General features: G+C 39.8%; 1 protein-coding gene and 1 pseudogene across 1 annotated transcript in view; both read left to right on the forward strand.

Annotated features, from left to right (window-relative positions):
- CNTN4 (contactin 4) overlaps positions 1-17064 on the forward strand; it is a 959269-nt gene that overhangs the window by 719037 nt on the left and 223168 nt on the right. The gene's annotated exons all lie outside the window — the stretch shown is intronic.
- Positions 13191-13862, forward strand: LOC132431735 (actin-related protein 2/3 complex subunit 5-like protein pseudogene; annotated as a pseudogene).

Consider the following 17064-nt stretch of genomic DNA (forward strand, 5'->3'; position numbering starts at 1 on the left):
GTCCAAACTATGCTGACAGGTCACTGGGCCACAAGTAATCTTGCTATGCTAAAATGAGCATCCTTTATGCCCAGAATAATCTTCAAGACATCTACATGCTAGTCAAGAATGTATAATGAATAAGGCAGGAGTGCCTAATTCCCCTCTGCATGCCTTATTCCCATGCCTGCCCCAAACTGCTTACCAATTTTATATAACTTTAGATTTTCAGGGGCATCCGTATTAGCTCCAAATACCAACCCATTCCACTGCAGTCCAGATAGTTTAGCTCTTTGCCTTCATGTTTCACCCAAAGGTACATGCAGATTCCATTCTAATCCAGCTCCAAACCTCAAACCATAACACACTATCCTTTGGATTCTGAGTATTGCCTCCTCCAGGTAGTCTAGTTACCAGGCCCCGCCTGCCATATCAGACGCCTTTGGATACTGACATCTTCCTGGCTAGGTTCTAATTTTCTCGCTCTGTTGATTAGACAACTGACCACCTTCCTCAGGAAGCAGTCCCTCCATTTCCAACTTATTCCTCTACTTTCTCTCACTGAGATTTCAGGCTCTCCTTCTCCGTATCTTGGTTCCCAGCATAACTCTCAAATCCTCACACAGCATTATGCCAGCCAAATGGAATTTATCTTTGTCCTTTAAATCTCCCCAGTGTGTTGTAAGGATTAAAGACATAATAAATGTGGTACCAGTTTGCAAAATTCAAACATCCAAACATTCCTGATTTTATTAATTAGGCCTGGTTTGATTTTTTTCATTTGCCTAAGCCTGGAATTAAAATTAAATCAGAAAATCGCTTGTCTTTGAAGACATATTATGATTCTTGATTTACATTCATTTAACAAATTTTAAGTAGGCAAATATTTTTCAGATATATCTTCCAAGAGATTCATTTGGAATATGCATCTATTGTTAACATAAACTCATCATGCTCTGGCATTGTGGCTTTATTAAAATGCTGATTTAACCATTCTCCTAACATTTGAAAATTGCTCTTAAAGACTCAGCATGATAATTGAGATGAACTCTGCCAATCATCTTCTCAGAGGCCAAGCCCCATGTAATTCTTTATGTTTGCATGTTACATTAGCGTGCACAGTATGTGCCTGGGCTCCATTCATTTCCTTAGAAGAAACAAAGCATTAATTGGGCCTCAGAGGAGCTAAGGGCTTTAAAATATTGCAGAGTTTTTTTTAAGAGACTGGGGAACATAATCTTCAGCTTATTTTGTATGGCTATTTTAAAACAAAATTTGAAATTTTTAGATGGTTATAAGATTAACAGTCACTTAATTGTCATGAAAAGCTCTAAGAAGAGTCCCTTTCTAAGTGTGGTACCAATCTCCTCTTCTGGTTATAGTGGGGACATGGTTGAACGTGCACATCAGGATGAAGGGCCGACATTGCACTTGAGTCATCTTGTTCTGTGTGTGTGTGTGTGGAGTGAGGGAAGGTGCCCAAAATTAGACTCAGTTTTTAAGACAATTAAACAAGTGATAAATTATGTTCTTAGGATCTTGAGTCCTTAATGTTTGGTCAGCACTGAAATAGCTGCCCTTTGATGCCCATTTCATGTCACCTGAGAAGTGACTTACCTGAGAGATGCCCTATCTCCTGCAAATAAATTTTAGAACCACAGGTGTTCAGTAAGTTTAGAGTGACCTTGTTGGAGATCAGTGATTGAGAAGAGGTTTCTGGATGTGGGATCCCGGGAAATAATGTTTAAAATGCTGGTTGGAGCAGCATTGAAATAATACTACTGTTCTAGTCTTCAAGGATATTACGGATCAAACTCTGGTAAACCAACTTGGATGGTATTATTTCTATGGAAAATGCATTCTGAGTTCCACTTCTAAGCCCAAGACATTATATATTCATTTGAATACACATCTTTTGAAATTCAGTGAGGAGAGGTTAATACTTAGTGATAGGTTCATCAACACCATAGTACTAGGTATTTTTTTAATCTTGCTTTAAATATTCTTAAAGCAATCCTGTTTGATGCTCCTTGACTCTACCATGTTCCTTTGAAAAATACAAACCTGGATTCTTTTATCTGAAAGTTATTGAGCCAGTTCCTCCCTTTCTTCTTTTCCCACTTTGCCATCCAGCGGAGGTTATAGCACAAGAGTGATTTAATCAGCATAGAGTAATGGGAAACAGTTTGGAAGATGATGATTTTCTCCATTCATTAAACCTCCCTTTTTTCACCAACTGAGAAAAAAAAAAAAAAAAAAGCCACATTGATCAGGGACTACTTGTTAGAAAACTGTCTAACCTAAATGGCCTGGTGGAGTGTTTCATGTTTGGGAGGAGAGGCCACTAGGATTTTTTTGTCCTTACCACACCAGATACAGGCTCCATTTCTCTCAGCCATGAGATGACGTAGCTCAAAGAAGGAATCAACAAGGGAAGCAAAAGGGAGAAATCAGGCTCCACATTTCTAGAAGAATGGTGAGCTTCTCCATCACTAGATGTGACAAGAAGAACTGGGATGAATATTTCTGATGTCAGTTATCTCCAGAATTGGTTAAGCATGTTCTGTGATGCTACCAACATACTTTTTGCCTTTGAATTTTCCTGTCAGCTCTTTAAAACAATCTGAAGGTTTCATGACGTTACTTTTGAATGCCTAGATGTCAACAACTATATACTTATGAGTAGAAGAAATGAGTTTGTATAGACAGCAAGCATTCCCTGGTCATAGAATAATTCTGAGCCCCCCGTTTCTTAACCTGTATAGAGAATTGCTGGTCTGTTTTCAAAGAAAAGTTCCCCAGGAGTGGTAGTTGTACACTTTCTACCTTCATTCCGCTTTCAGTTCTAGTAAGAGAGATGTTTAAGCTGTTTTTGCATCTATAGCAAGTCCCAGGCTGTAGCACTTAGAAATACACTTAGCTACTTAATAGCAGTTAATTAAATTTCTTAGTGTTCAGTAGCCTAAAGAGGATCATTTAGTTTAGAAAAAAAAATTAGCAGAAATACATTGCAAGAATTTTCTTCTTTCTCTTCTTTTTTCCTTGTTTGCTTTTATGTAGATGTTTCCATGTTCTTTATTTGGCTGAAACCACGGATTTTAGTAAATTAATGATGGCCCTAATTACCCAGCTTCTCTGCTGATAGTTACTCTGTACTTAATTTAATAATAGGCACTATATTTGTAGATTTAAATTCAAGTTGAGAAGGTCTCTATTTTCTTTTCAAACATTAAAAAAGAAATCAAAGTGATTATCTCCAGGTTTGATCCTTAGAACTGGAGGACCACTGATCCATCAGAATGAGGGTCAGACACATTAGCACCAAAAGGAAATGGTATTTGGAAAGTGAGATTTGATCCATAAAAGCAAAGTGATCTACAAACTGTGATCATTCAACAAAGCTCAGCTGCATGCAGAGTTCCCTTTCGGAGTTGTCCTGTCCCAGAAAGCAGGGAGAGGTGATGCTATGTGGAAACCCAGGTGCTAGGTGGGAGGTGGAGGGTCTGGAGATGTGAAAAACACATTACATACCCAGTTAAAAGTGCTACCAGGGATGTACCAGCCAGAGCGGAACACATGATCAACAGTGATCTTTCAACAAAATAGACCTGGCTGAGCATTTCATAAATAATCCAGTGGACAGTCACTGCAGGATATATGGCAAGCGTTCTTGTTTTAATGCACACTGGAAATATGAATCTCATCTTTTCAGGTGAGAAAGAAATGAGCAGCCCTTTGTATACATTTTCATCAACAAATCGGTGTTTTGTCAGGTCAGTACATCATGATGTTACATTGAATTAAGCAGGATAATGGTGCAGTACATAGAATGAGGAAATGCTGGTTGAGTCCTGGAAATTTGGAAATAGACTCAGGTTGGGAGATCAGAAATTGAAGTCTCAAAAGTGGAATATTCACTACTCTCAGGGATCTTGATCCTCTGAGTGTGATGGCACAAATAAGTTGATGGGCTTCCCTGGTGGCGCAGTGGTTAAGAATCCACCTGCCAATGCAGTGGACACAGGTTCAAGCCCTGGTCTGGGACGATCCCACATGCTGCAGAGCAGCTAAGCCCGTGCACTACAACTACTGAGCCTGCACTCTAGAGCCCGTGAGCCACAACTGCTGAGCCCTCGTGCCACAACTACTGAAGCCCGCACGCCTAGAGCCCATACTCCGCAACAAGAGAAGCCACCGCAATGAGAAGCCCATGCACCGCAACGAAGAGTAGCCCCCGCTCACCGCAAGTAAAGAAAGCCTGCGTGCAGCAACGAAAATCAAAGCAGCCAAAAATAAATAAATAAAATAAATAATTTTTTTAAAAAATCTTAAAAAAAAAAAGTTGGCCATTTTTCTGATATATTTTTTAACTCATTCAGTTTAGTTTTCAGACATTTAAGAAGAAAATACCTGGTGCTGGTCAAATCAAAGACCAGACAACACTATGCATTTGGACAAGTAAAGTTCACTTTTATAGGCAAAGGAATAGACGGTGGCATTTTGACTAAAGGTGGGATTATAGCTGCTGATTTAAAAGGAAATGACTTAATGAAGTCGCTTGTTCATCGAGGACAAACAGTATGGATGAAAAAGTCTTTTACGCATCATGCTTATCTGAGTTAACTGTATGCGCTAACGATTTTGGCATTTGAGACATATAGAATAAACACAAATTTTCACATGAAGTAGTAATCCTTTCACAGAGAGACCAACTCTGCCTACATTATGAACTAAAAAAAATGTCCTATCTTTAGTGCAGAGGCTGGTTGGGAGAATGTTCATGATATTTTAGGTGGGTCCTGGCTGCTGATGAGACAGTGGGCAGCCATATCATATTGAGCCAAGAAAGCTCCTCCCATTTCTAACTGCAACACACCCTGTTTCTCTCACATCAGCTAGTCACAGGTTAGCACATTATCACCATCCTCACCATCAAAATTAACCCCTGGGAAGCAGTTGTGTTATAACGACACTCCGCAGTAATTCATAGATCCATATGGTGGGCACAGCTGGAAAGATAGTTGCAGTTGCTAATGTAGCGTCTCAGAAATATCCAAAGAATCTCTACTTTGTGAACTAATGTGGAATTTGTACACTTTCTTTTTCTCTCAAACCAGCACATACAATAGGAAACACCTGGGAAATGCCAAAATACTTCAGTTTTATAGGGGTTTGAAGCCCCAGTTCTTATCATTTCATGCAAACTCAGGTTTGCCTTTTGAGAAGACAAACAAATGGGATTTTCAGAATAAATTGTAGCTGATTTAAGTATCATGTGTTTCTTCCCTTTGTGGTTCCCACTTACTGCCAAATGAGGCCTGTATGACACACCTCTGAAATCAACAACTATAACAAAGACATCCCTACACCTTCTCTATAAGTGTTGCTGCCTTTTGAATTTGTTCAGTATATTGCAAGCCAGCATTCCTTCTCAATGTGCAGTTCCAGGTTACTTCAGTGAAACTGTTGTGATGAACGAGATTTATGATTGGGTCCCAGTGCAGTATGTAAATCAGGATATTGAGGTTGAGGAGAATAGATTATTTTTTAAACGTGAAAGCATCGAACTTTGGCAGCACCTCTCAGATGTCAGGGGTTTAGTAGACATGGCAGGTATAGGAGTGAACAAAAACAGAGTGGTTCCTCTTATCATGGGACCTACAGGTCTGCTGGGGAGTAAGAGGGTAATCAGAAAATCACACTGGGACGTGTGCTTTTGGTTGTGAGGTGGGAGAAGAATAGGGTTCAATGATCTGATCATGTAGAATAGAAGGACGTGATGTAGTCTGGGAGAAGGCTTCTCTGAAGAAGTAGCTCTGGAGCTTAGATTTTGAAGGATGAAAGATGGAATAGTATTACAGATGGAACAGTGCTTAAGTCTAGGAGGTTGCCTGCCAGGAGAGAAAGGCAGTGTGGTGGGACCTCCAGAGCAGCAGGGAGAGTAGGATAAGTCTCAGGTTGGGATACAGGCAGAAACTAGGGTCAGATGTGGTGGTAATGATTTGGGTGTTTTTCCAGAAAGAAGTTAGGAATTGCTAAAGATTTTTTTTAAGTAGCATCGTGAGATAGGTTATAAGTTAGAGTGGAAGGCAGTTTTAAAATGGGTTCTTGGAAGCCAAGGCTGATTTATTATTACCCAGCTTTCTATGAAAAACAAAGAAAGAAGCAATGTTCTAATCAGACTAGAAACAGAGGGTAACCATCAAAAATTTACTTGAAAAATTACCTGTAGTTGTAGCACAGGTCAAGTTGAGAAGTGACCATCTGACAGTCTTAGTCTGTTCGGGCTACTACAAAATACCACAGACTAGGTGGCTTATATACAACAGACATTTATTTCCACAGTTCTGGAGGCTAGAAGTCTGAGATCAGGGTGCCAGTGTGATCAGGTCAGGGCTCTCTTCTTGGTTTATTACAAGCACGTTTTCACTGTGTCCTCACACGGTGGAAGGAACGTGGCAGCTCTGTGGGATCTCTTTTACAGGAGCACTAATCTCATTCAGGAGGGTGCTCCCCATGACCTGATGACCTCCCAAAGGCCCCACCTACTAATACCATCACCTTTATGGTTTAGGATTTCAAAATATGAATTCTGGGGGGGACACAAACATTCAGGCTAGAGTAAAGACTAATAACTAAAGAACTAAATTGACAACACGGGGAGATAGAGAGGATATCTTTAAAAGCTTTCAGTGGTAGCCACAATACCCACTTTGTATCTCTCTATGAAATACACATTAAATCTGGACACCTGTTTTAAAAATTAGGTGTTCGCTTGTTATAAAGGAAACATTTTTCTAAGGAATCCAGAAGAAATGTTCTACCATACTTACCAACACACACATACATGCCGTACACCATCTTTCCCTGCCAAAAAATTACTAGGAAATTAACAATTCTAGCTAATACTTTATAGGGAAAGAGGCTAACATGGCATATTGGGTGTGGACATAGCTAAAGGGTGATACCAGCTTACTCTGAAGGTGGAAACTGAAGCCATAGAAAGTTCCATCTGAGTTCCTCAGATAGGAATTCTGGAAGCTGCCCCACACACACTTTTGGAGGAATAAAGGGATACACCCACTTTTGGTTAGTGAAGCTAAGACCTGGATAGAATTACAACCAATGTTAACAGACAAAGTTAAATAAAAAAACTACTCCATCACGGTGACCTAAGAAAATATTCAGTGTTAAAAGAGGGGAGGGGTGGAAGGGGGGAAGTGTCACCTATTGCCTGAGGATGCAAAACAAAACAGACACCAGAAACGCATGTGAAAGAGATGTCTTAAGAAAATACAATAAAATTAAAAGATGCATCTCTGTTGTGCCTTCTGTCAAGCACAAGAAACCATGGAATCTGTGAAACAAAGATGCTCATGTGAAGAGAGACCTAACTCTGATACTAACTGGGGTTTAAAGGGCACTAACAAAAATTAGTAATGAAAGAATTAAAATCTGGAATGCAGACTCCGTAAAAAGCCAAATGAGCATTGTAGGAAGTTGAATTAGTGATAAGCATGAGTAACTAAAGTTGTTTTGTTTGGTTTTGTTTTTTAATATGTAAAAGGAAAGTATAATGATCAGGAAGCTTCGTAGATATGGCAATTAGGGAGTAAAGATCTAATCTATGTATAATCAATGTAACTGATAAAGATATTTGACCAGTATATATGTGTGTACCATTTTGTTTTATATCATGACACACTTATTGTACTTTCTCCTCTTTGAGAGGGAGCCACAAGGTATTCTTTATTTTAATAATTAATGGAAATAGAAATCTAGGTAGATATAAAAACAGAATATGTACCTTCCAAGTTGCTGGAGACAGTTCAGTCAAAGAAATAGTAATCTATTAAAGCAAAGGCCAAAAGGAAAAATGAGAAAAACAGCATAAATAAAAAATACACAAGAAAGATGACAGGTAGGGCTTCCCTGGTGGCGCAGTGGTTGAGAGTCCGCCTGCCGATGCTAGGGGACACGGGTTCGTGTCCCGGTCCGGGAAGATCCCACTGGGCCCGTGAGCCATCGCCGCTGAGCCTGCGCGTCCGGAGCCTGTGCTCCGCAATGGGAGAGGTCACACAGTGAGAGGCCTGCGTACAGCAAAAAAAAAAAAAAAAAAAAAAAAATTTATAATACTCAACATTTGGAAATACAAGGAGAAATTACTAAAGTACGTTTGTGATGTAACTTGATAGTTAAGTAAATAGAAATAATGATACAAAACTTTGAATAATGTAATAATACAATATGTATTTATGTACTTCCTTTTGTGGTGCCCATATAATGCTTATTTTAATTGGTTATATATTAAGCCAAAAAAAGAAAAGGTTCAACAAGTTGAAATTGTACAGATCAGGCCTTATTTTCTGCCATAATGTAGTTACACTAGAAATTAGCTATAGATCAGTTTTACACAATGACAACAACCACAATTTTTTTTTAAAATCAACTCATGTAAATTTCAAGTCTGCTTTCTAGTATCTCCTGGGTTGAAACAGAAACAAAAACCATAATTTATAGACATTTCAAAATTGAAGACATGAAAACAGATCTATGCTTAACGAAATTTATGAAAAGTTTGCTCTGAAGCAAGTCAGTAACCTTAAATTCATTATTAAGCAAGGAATTCTGGAAATCAAAATGAGTAAACTAAGTATTCACCTCATGAAGTTAAAAAAGAACATGAAACAAACCTCAGGGAAACAGAAGGAAGACAAAGGTTGAAATTAGTGGATGAGAAAATAGAAACAGTACACAGGAGACAGCACAGAGGAGTTTTGATAGACAAAAGAAAAGATAAATACAAGTGTATTCCTCTTCAAATATAATCAAGAACGAAGAAGAGGAGTACAAATACAGTCAGCCCCCTGTATCCACTGGTTCCACATCCTCAGATTCAACCAACCAAGGATTGAAAATATTCATGGAAAAAAATTCCGGAAAGTTCCAAAAAGCAAAACTTGAATTGGTTGCTTGCTGACAATTGTTTATATAGCATTTACCTGTGTATACAACTAACTATGTAGCATTTACCTTGTATTAGGTATTATAAGTCATCTGGAGATGATTTTAAATTTACGGGATGATGTACGTAGATTATACGCGAATACTACAGCATTTTATATAAGGGACTCAAGTATCCACGGATTTCCTTGATATCCAAGGGGGCATCCTGGAACCAGTTCCTCACAGATGGTAAACTAAGGGATGACTATATACAAAATTAGAAATTAAAAAGAGCATATAATTTTTTATATAATGTTTAAAATCATAAGAGAAAAACTAGGTACAACCCTATGTTCATTTGAACATCTGGATGAGATGAACAATCTGCTGAGAGTATATAAGCAACAAAATGGAACCAAGAAAATATAGAAAATCTGAATAGATTAATTATCATGGAAAGAATTCAAAGTTGTCAGGAATTACTTTCTCCAAGTACTCTGGCCTATAAATTTTACAAAGAACTCTTTCAAAATTTTAAGGTAATTCCCTTTCCAAATAATGTGTTTCAGAGCAAAAGACAAGCTGTCAGTTCATTTTATGAAATGGGTATAACACTGGGACTAAAACCTGACAAAGACAGCGAAAGGGGGAGGTAGCCTCACTTATGAATGTTAGTAACACATATAGTGTATAGTATATTTCAGGCACTATTTTAAAAGCTTTACATAAATTAACTAATGTAATTCTTACAACAACCTGATGATATAATTGCCTTATACAGCCATTTTATAGATGACAAAATCCCTGTGACATTGTTTAAGTAAATAGGAAGTTCCTCAACACCTTATGAACAACCATTTTTGGATATGTATATAAAAGGAGCAAAAAGTTTTAAAGGTACAGATAACCCAAAAAGAGTTTTGCTTAAATTCTTCCCATATTCCAAATTTAAAATACAAAAAGTTATAAAAGAAAAATATAATGACTTGTAGAAAGATACTTCTGTGTCCTATTAAATTGTAGCCAACACCCAGAGAGAGTAAAGAGACAAGAATGAAACAATGTTGATAATTATTGAAGCTGGGTGATACAAGAGGGTTCCTTATCCCATTATCTCTACCTTTGTAATTGATGTGTGTCTGAAATTTTCCATAACAAAAAATTTAAAAATACAAGTATGTGGCTGGATTTAGTGATCTCCAAGTTTGCTTCCAGCTCAGATTTTAGATGATCTTCCATTGTTAATTACTTTCTTCTCCATAAAAGTATTTTTGTATCAGCCTTTGAGGCAAGAAGATGTTTGCATTGCATGGAGGAGTTTCTATGATGTGCAGACGTATAGCTATTTTATTACTTATTTTCCTTCTGAAAATCACTCTGGTTATTAATAGCTGTCCTTGCTACCCTGCCTTGAGAGATGGTTATCACTAAAAATGCCTGGGTTGGCAGTAATACGCTTTGCTTCTGCCTGGAGCTGTTTTGAATCTCCAGTGGCAGACCTTCACTGTGTTACTGGGGCAGATGTGCAGTGCTGTGCATTAAATCTGCACTGATCAATGCTCAGATGATTTGACTTTCTGCAGGGAATGAAAAAAATAAACACCCCCATTCCCAAATGGCACTGTAGCCTAGTTAAGAGAATTGCCTGCAGGGGAGTACATTATGCTAAGAGGACTAGTTCATTTTCAGGTCAGAAAACTTTAAATTCAAGTTGACATAGCTTTTCTTTTCATTTCCGTACTCATCTCAGCTGGGGAAATGCGGCGTTTGCCACTAAAAATCAACCAGTGAAATATGGCAGAGGCGGGGGGGTGGGGTGGGGGGACAGGGGGAGTCAGTGGTCCAAAGCCTGAAAGTGGCTGTGATCTGAAATATGTCATGGTTTATTTCATAGCAGACACCATACCAAATTTGCTTTCCACTGGTAGACCACCTCCTTTTATTTTCCACAAAATCCCACGTACCCAGCAGCAATCTTTAACAGCAAAAATGCAATCCACACAAGTTATCTCGTGGTGTACCAGCATTCCAGACCGTTCATAAGCAATTAAGGATCAAGTCTGAATTAAATCCAGAGGTTCAGGGCTGAGGATGTTAGGGTAGAGCAGAGAATGATGTTCAGCCAGTTTTCTGACCTTGAGCGGCTTCATTCAATAAACCTCATGTTAGGTGCTCCCCCCTTAAGCACCACGTGTGACTTCTGCTTTTACGTCAGGGTAGATCCATAAAGTTTCAGGTGTAGAAATTTTCATGTAGCTATTGTAGGGGAGGGAAACTTTTCCTCTGTTCCCTCTAGGTTCTTTGGCTGGTAATAATTAAATTGGCCTAAGACAGATTAACAAGAGAAAAAAATTTTTAATTTTGTATGTACAGGAGCCCGTACAAATATGAGACTCCAAGAGGTGACCAAAGCAAGGAGCTTTTATACATTTTAGACACAAGAACAATAAACTTGTGAAGAATTGACAAGACAAAGAAGTTTGGGCCTAGGGTAGTAAATTAGTGAAAAATTAACAAAGTTGGTTATATACATCCTTCTTGGCCCTGAATTCCCTATCTCCGGTGATAAGGGATGATCTCTACCTTTGGAACAGGGAGGGTGCCTTTCACGTGGGAGATTTATTTCCTGCTTTCAGGAGGACAAAGGAGGGTCAGAGTGTCTTGCTTGCACGGACCGTTTCTTAAGTAACTTTAATTCCAAGTAATTAATATGCCAGCATGGCACGCTTTGAGGTGACATATTCTGTCCTCCTTCACTGTACTGACAATTTCAGGTTGAGAATGAATGGGCTCATTAAAAGACAGAGCTGGCTAAGACTAAAAGTAATCCTCCCTAATCCTAGCTTTAACAGCTTTCATCTTTGCTGTGAACAAGTGTCGTTAAAATGAGTTACAAGCACGTGAAAGTGCTCTTCTGGACACCCTTTCACATACAGTCCTCTTCTAACAGAAGCTGGGAGACAGTCCAGGATTAATTAATTAAAGAGTCACTTGGCTTTTATAGATAGTATGAGAAATATTAAAGTTGTAAAGGTTTTTGTTGACAGACTAGTAGGATCTATTTGCCATTCAGACCCTATGCCTTGTAAGAAAAAAATTAAGAAGAATTTGGGGCGTTGACCCTGGGATGTGTAATTTATGCATGGCTCTTGTAAGCTGTTACCTCTTAATCACTCAGGAGCCCCAGCTCTTGAAGCAGACTAATGATCCCCTGCTGACTACCCCGCTCTGCTTGCAGTTCTGCCTTCAACACATCTGTCAGCACCACTTCCCAAGGGGACTCTCTGAAAGTTGGAAAGTCTGACATCCATACATTAACTACCCTGTGACTTTCTCCATGAATAATGGACTGGCCCGCTGTAAGCTGTGAGTTTCCTTCCCAACACCGACTGCTTTTCCTTTTATGTGCCACTATGCTTGTCATCAGAGAGACGGCCAGAGAAAAGACATCTGGCGTCTGTAACTCATAGGGGATTCATAAAAACTAAAACTGGTAGATTGTTCTCTCAAATGAAGTTCCTGAAAATACTGAATGATGAATGTCGTGCTAATGGTCTCCTTCCTCTAGCTTGGTGACAGCCTGTAACCAGTTTAAAAAAAAAAAAGAAAAGAAAAACACCCTACACCCACAGTGACACACACATTCTAAATTTTATTTAAAAGGTATATTTCTAATTGTTAGGTTGAATCCTTGGAGATAGAGTGCAGTTATTTTGAAAACATTATTTCTTTCCATGTCTGCTACGGAATTGTCCTAGGATATGATAGATAAATATGTTGTCAAGACCTATTCTCCAATTAATTGTTAAAAAAAGAATTCTCTGAAGTAAGTCAAAATTGCCTGTAAGATTTTGGCTGGAGTGTTTATTAATTCACCTTACATGCAGGTAAAAACTAGGGGCTGGAAAGAGGAAATTGGGAACCCACTGGGCCAGGATGGCAGGTCTTTGCTTTTCTCCAGAAAACACAAGAAAGAACAAAGAGGTGATCAAAACAGAAATATGTTAGACTCCTGTAGGTGAGTGATTTTTATTTCTCTAAAGGTCATAAATATTGAGAGGTTCAGTGCTTCCCTTGACAGGTTACTTGTCAAGTTACTGTAGGAAGAAATTACCCCACCCAGAATCTAGAACTGGGCTCGAAAACTTTCAGAGGTCACGCTGAAACTGAATTAGAACAAGCCAGGTGTAAGATGATAGGGAATGGCGAAGACACTGGTGAACTAGAGAGCATACATTTCATCAAAAAGGGGCACCTGGGGAGCCGGTTCCTAGCGGAGTGGAGTGGAGGTCTTCCCCGGAGCGTAGCTGCCTGAGCGGGCGCCGAGCCCCCGCCATGGCCCGGAACACGCTGTCCTCGCGCTTCCGTCGGGTGGACATCAACGAATTTGACGAGAACAAATTCGTGGACGAACAGGAGGAGGCGGCGGTGGCGGCGGCCGAGCCAGGCCCGGATCCTAGCGAGGTGAACGGGCTCCAGCGGCAAGGGGACATGCTTCGGGCGTTTCATGCAGCCTTGCGGAACTCTCCCGTCAACACCAAGAATCAAGCTGTGAAGGAACGGGCCCAGGGCGTGGTGCTGAAAGTGCTTACAAATTTTAAGAGCAGCGAAATTGAGCAGGCTGTGCAGTCACTGGACAGAAATGGCATTGACTTGCTCATGAAGTACATTTATAAAGGGTTTGAGAAGCCCACAGAAAATAGCAGTGCAGTGTTACTCCAGTGGCATGAAAGGGCATTAGCAGTAGGAGGACTAGGCTCCATTATAAGAGTTCTTACAGCAAGAAAGACTGTTTAAAAAAAAAAAAAGACTCATGTTACCTTGAGAAGAATTTTGGATGCACAGGCTGTTGAAGAAGGGATTGACAATGGATCATCTTCCTCAGAACTCCCAAGTAAACTATTTCAGGACATGCATCCGCTAAAGTGTATTTTATTTTCAAGGTGGAGGGAGAAATTGTCTTACTGTTTCCTAAATCCTTTGCAGGATCTGATAGTCTATGCCTTTGTCCACAAGTAATGCAGAACTGACATTGTGACTGTCTACCAGAGTGGCTGGCCCACATTGGTCAGGTGTACCTGTGTGCACTGCCTGTGTAAAAGCGGGGAAGGATGACTTGGGCAGGTGCAGATTCAAGCGGTGTGGTAAAAAAGGGAGAGCTTGGTTTTTGTTGAAGTGGAAAACCCCCAAGGGTCTGTACAGACATCCCGACCTCCCAAAGAAGGCGGGCTCTCTTGGGTTCATTGTAAAGTGCCTGCTGCATCAATAAAGCTCTTGGCTTATTAGTAAAAAAAAAAAGGGGGGCACCTGGTTATATCTACAGTTCACCCAAAAGAGTGTTCATAGGCTGGACTAGACAATTGAAATGACATGATCACTGTGGATCACACTTAGCAACAGGTACTTAAGGGTAGGACCCAGTCCAAACACATATCTCCAGGGAGTTATTTTTAAAATTATTTCTTTTCCAAGTGATATTTTAAGAGCAAACAATTAAGAATCAGTTAAGCGTGGAGCCTCCTGACTTAGAAGGCCCAAGTCTTAAAAAGATATCTTGTAACATTTCTATTGACAGATCTTCCAAAGTTCTGCAGAGGAACAAGCCCAGTGGTGAAAATCATCACAGTCAGGGAAGCCCAACACCAGATATGTATGAATAGTTCATTTGTATTCCTCCCAGCCAGAGGCAGGGTGCCAATCCTGGGTCACTTTTACCATAACAATGTTGCCTGGTCACACAACTGACATTCACCTTCATCAGGTTTGTGGGGTCACAAGCCAGAAAGTTAACCCGAGATAAATTTGTCCATAGAGAAGAAGAAAGGGTTTTAACACTGAACCCACTGCTGTCATATGGGAGTGTGGACTCAGGTCTTCCTTTTTCTTTTCCTTTTTTCCTCCTCCTCTTCTACCCCCTCCTCCTCAGTGTCTTTCCTTTTCTTCTTCCTTTAAAAATGATAGAAGTCCAGAATTTTTAAAAGTTAAATCTCCCAAATTTCAAGTGAGAGTACTATAATAAGAGCCCTGGACCAGAGAATAAAAGAGCTGTGTTCTAGTATTCTAGCAATTAGCTGTGTGAGCTACATCTATAAAGTAAAAGTCTTGCCTAAGGTCAAGTGAGAAGAGATTGCTAATGATTTTGTTGCTATTTTCTAATTGATACTTCCTGCTCATATGCTCAATGCTAAGGAGCCTGTTTCTCTTCCCTCAGTTTTTCGATCGTGCTTTATCATGTGAAACCAAAGAGTGAGTGTAAAATAGTCAAAGGTCTTTCAAAACTATAAATGATTGATGCCAATCTCGTTATTGGACAAGATTTCCAACAAAGACCAATATATCTGCTTTTGTTTGCATCACCCAAAGAGACTGGGCCCGAAATGTTATATCTGAGTGGATTTTGACTTTCAGTCCAGTTTTTCAGAGCATTGATATGTTAATACACAGCATAGAGATTATTACCAGGGTAGTTACAGAGGCTACAATCCTTGAAACAGCTTCATATTGGTATCCTGTTATAGCCTACAGTCACACAAATCACACACACACAAATATTTTGCCAACTCTACCATCATCACCAAGAAAAGCTAGTGTGGTATAGAATTTATTTACAAATGAAGGAACTTAGGATTACTTTCATTTTTATATTCCTGGTACAATTTCATCAACAGTCTTATGGAGACCAAGTCAAGGATTCCATTCTTTAGCCAGAAATGAAGAAAGGAATTTATCAACTCCCAACCTGGTTCCAGTATCACATCTACAGTTGGCCAGTAGCCTAGGGATTTGATTATTTGCTCAGTCCTTTTCGAAGAAATCTTTTTAAATTTTGTGGGTCAGAGGCTCTTTTTCTTTTTTTTCTTTAATTAATTAATGTATGTGTTTGTTTGTTTATTTTTCTTTGGCTGCATTGGGTCTTCCTTGCTGCCTGCGGGCTTCCTCTAGTTGCAGCAAGCAGGGACTACTCTTCGTTGCGGTGCACGGGCTTCCCATTGCGATGGCTTCTCTTGTGGAGCACAGGCTCTAGGCGCATGGGCTTCAGTAGTTGTGGTGTGCGGGCTCGGTAGTTGTGGCTCATGGGCTTAGTTGCTCCACGGCATGTGTGATCTTCCTGGACCACGGCTCGAACCCATGTCCCCTGCATTGACAGGTGGATTCTTAACCACTGCGCCGCCAGGGAAGTCCCCAGAGGCTCTTTGTTATGTGGGAAAAGTGTATCCATGAGGAACAGAAGGGTCTAGGTTGAAAGTGATGATGCCTCACAGTTGTTAGAAATGCTCTTATTCATGATAACACAGGCATTTGTAGGAATTTCATTTTCCTCCACTGGCCACAATATTAAACATTTCACCAAGGAAATATTCAATGGGAGATTGTGTCTTAGGAACAGGATCTAATCTTTCATATCACAGTAAGAAGCTGATCAAAGGTGTTGAAAGCTAGCTCTTAAAGGATTAACTAGGTCACATTGTAATACATGATATGAAAACAGAGGGACCTTTTTTTCTTCTGTTGAAACATACAAAAAAATTACAGAAATTGCCTCCCCCCATTTTTTTCAAGACAACTTTCATTGAGAGAAGATATTGAGGGACTTCCCTGGTGGTACAGTGGTTAAGAATCCGCCTGCCAATGCAGGGGACACGGGTTCAAGCCCTGGTCCGGGAAGATCCCTCATGCTGTGGAGCAACTAAGCCCATGCGCCACAGCTACTGAGCCTGCGCTCTAGAGCCCGTGAGCCACAAGTACTGAACCCGCGTGCCACAACTACTGAAGCCCAGGTGCCTAGAGCCCGTACTGCACAACAACAGAAGCCACCGCAATGAGAAGCCTGCTCACTGCAATGAAGAGTAGCCCTCGCTCGCCACACCTGGAGAAAGCCCACACGCAGCAACAAAGACCCAACGCAGCCAAAAAAAGAAAAAAATTAAATTAATTGATTTAAAAATATTTTTTAAAGAGAAGATATTGAGCCTTCATTTAACATTTAAAATATTCTTACTAAGATTAGTTGAAGCCATATAAGGAATTTTGTTCTGTAACGTAAGTGCAATGAAAAGCCATTTGGTTTTAGGTAATTATATATATAGCTTGAAAATTAACTCTTTTGAAGAGTGCAGAAAATGGCTGCAGCAGGGCACG

The sequence above is a fragment of the Delphinus delphis genome, chromosome 10 (assembly GCF_949987515.2).
Source record: "Delphinus delphis chromosome 10, mDelDel1.2, whole genome shotgun sequence".
Classification (NCBI taxonomy): domain Eukaryota; kingdom Metazoa; phylum Chordata; class Mammalia; order Artiodactyla; family Delphinidae; genus Delphinus; species Delphinus delphis.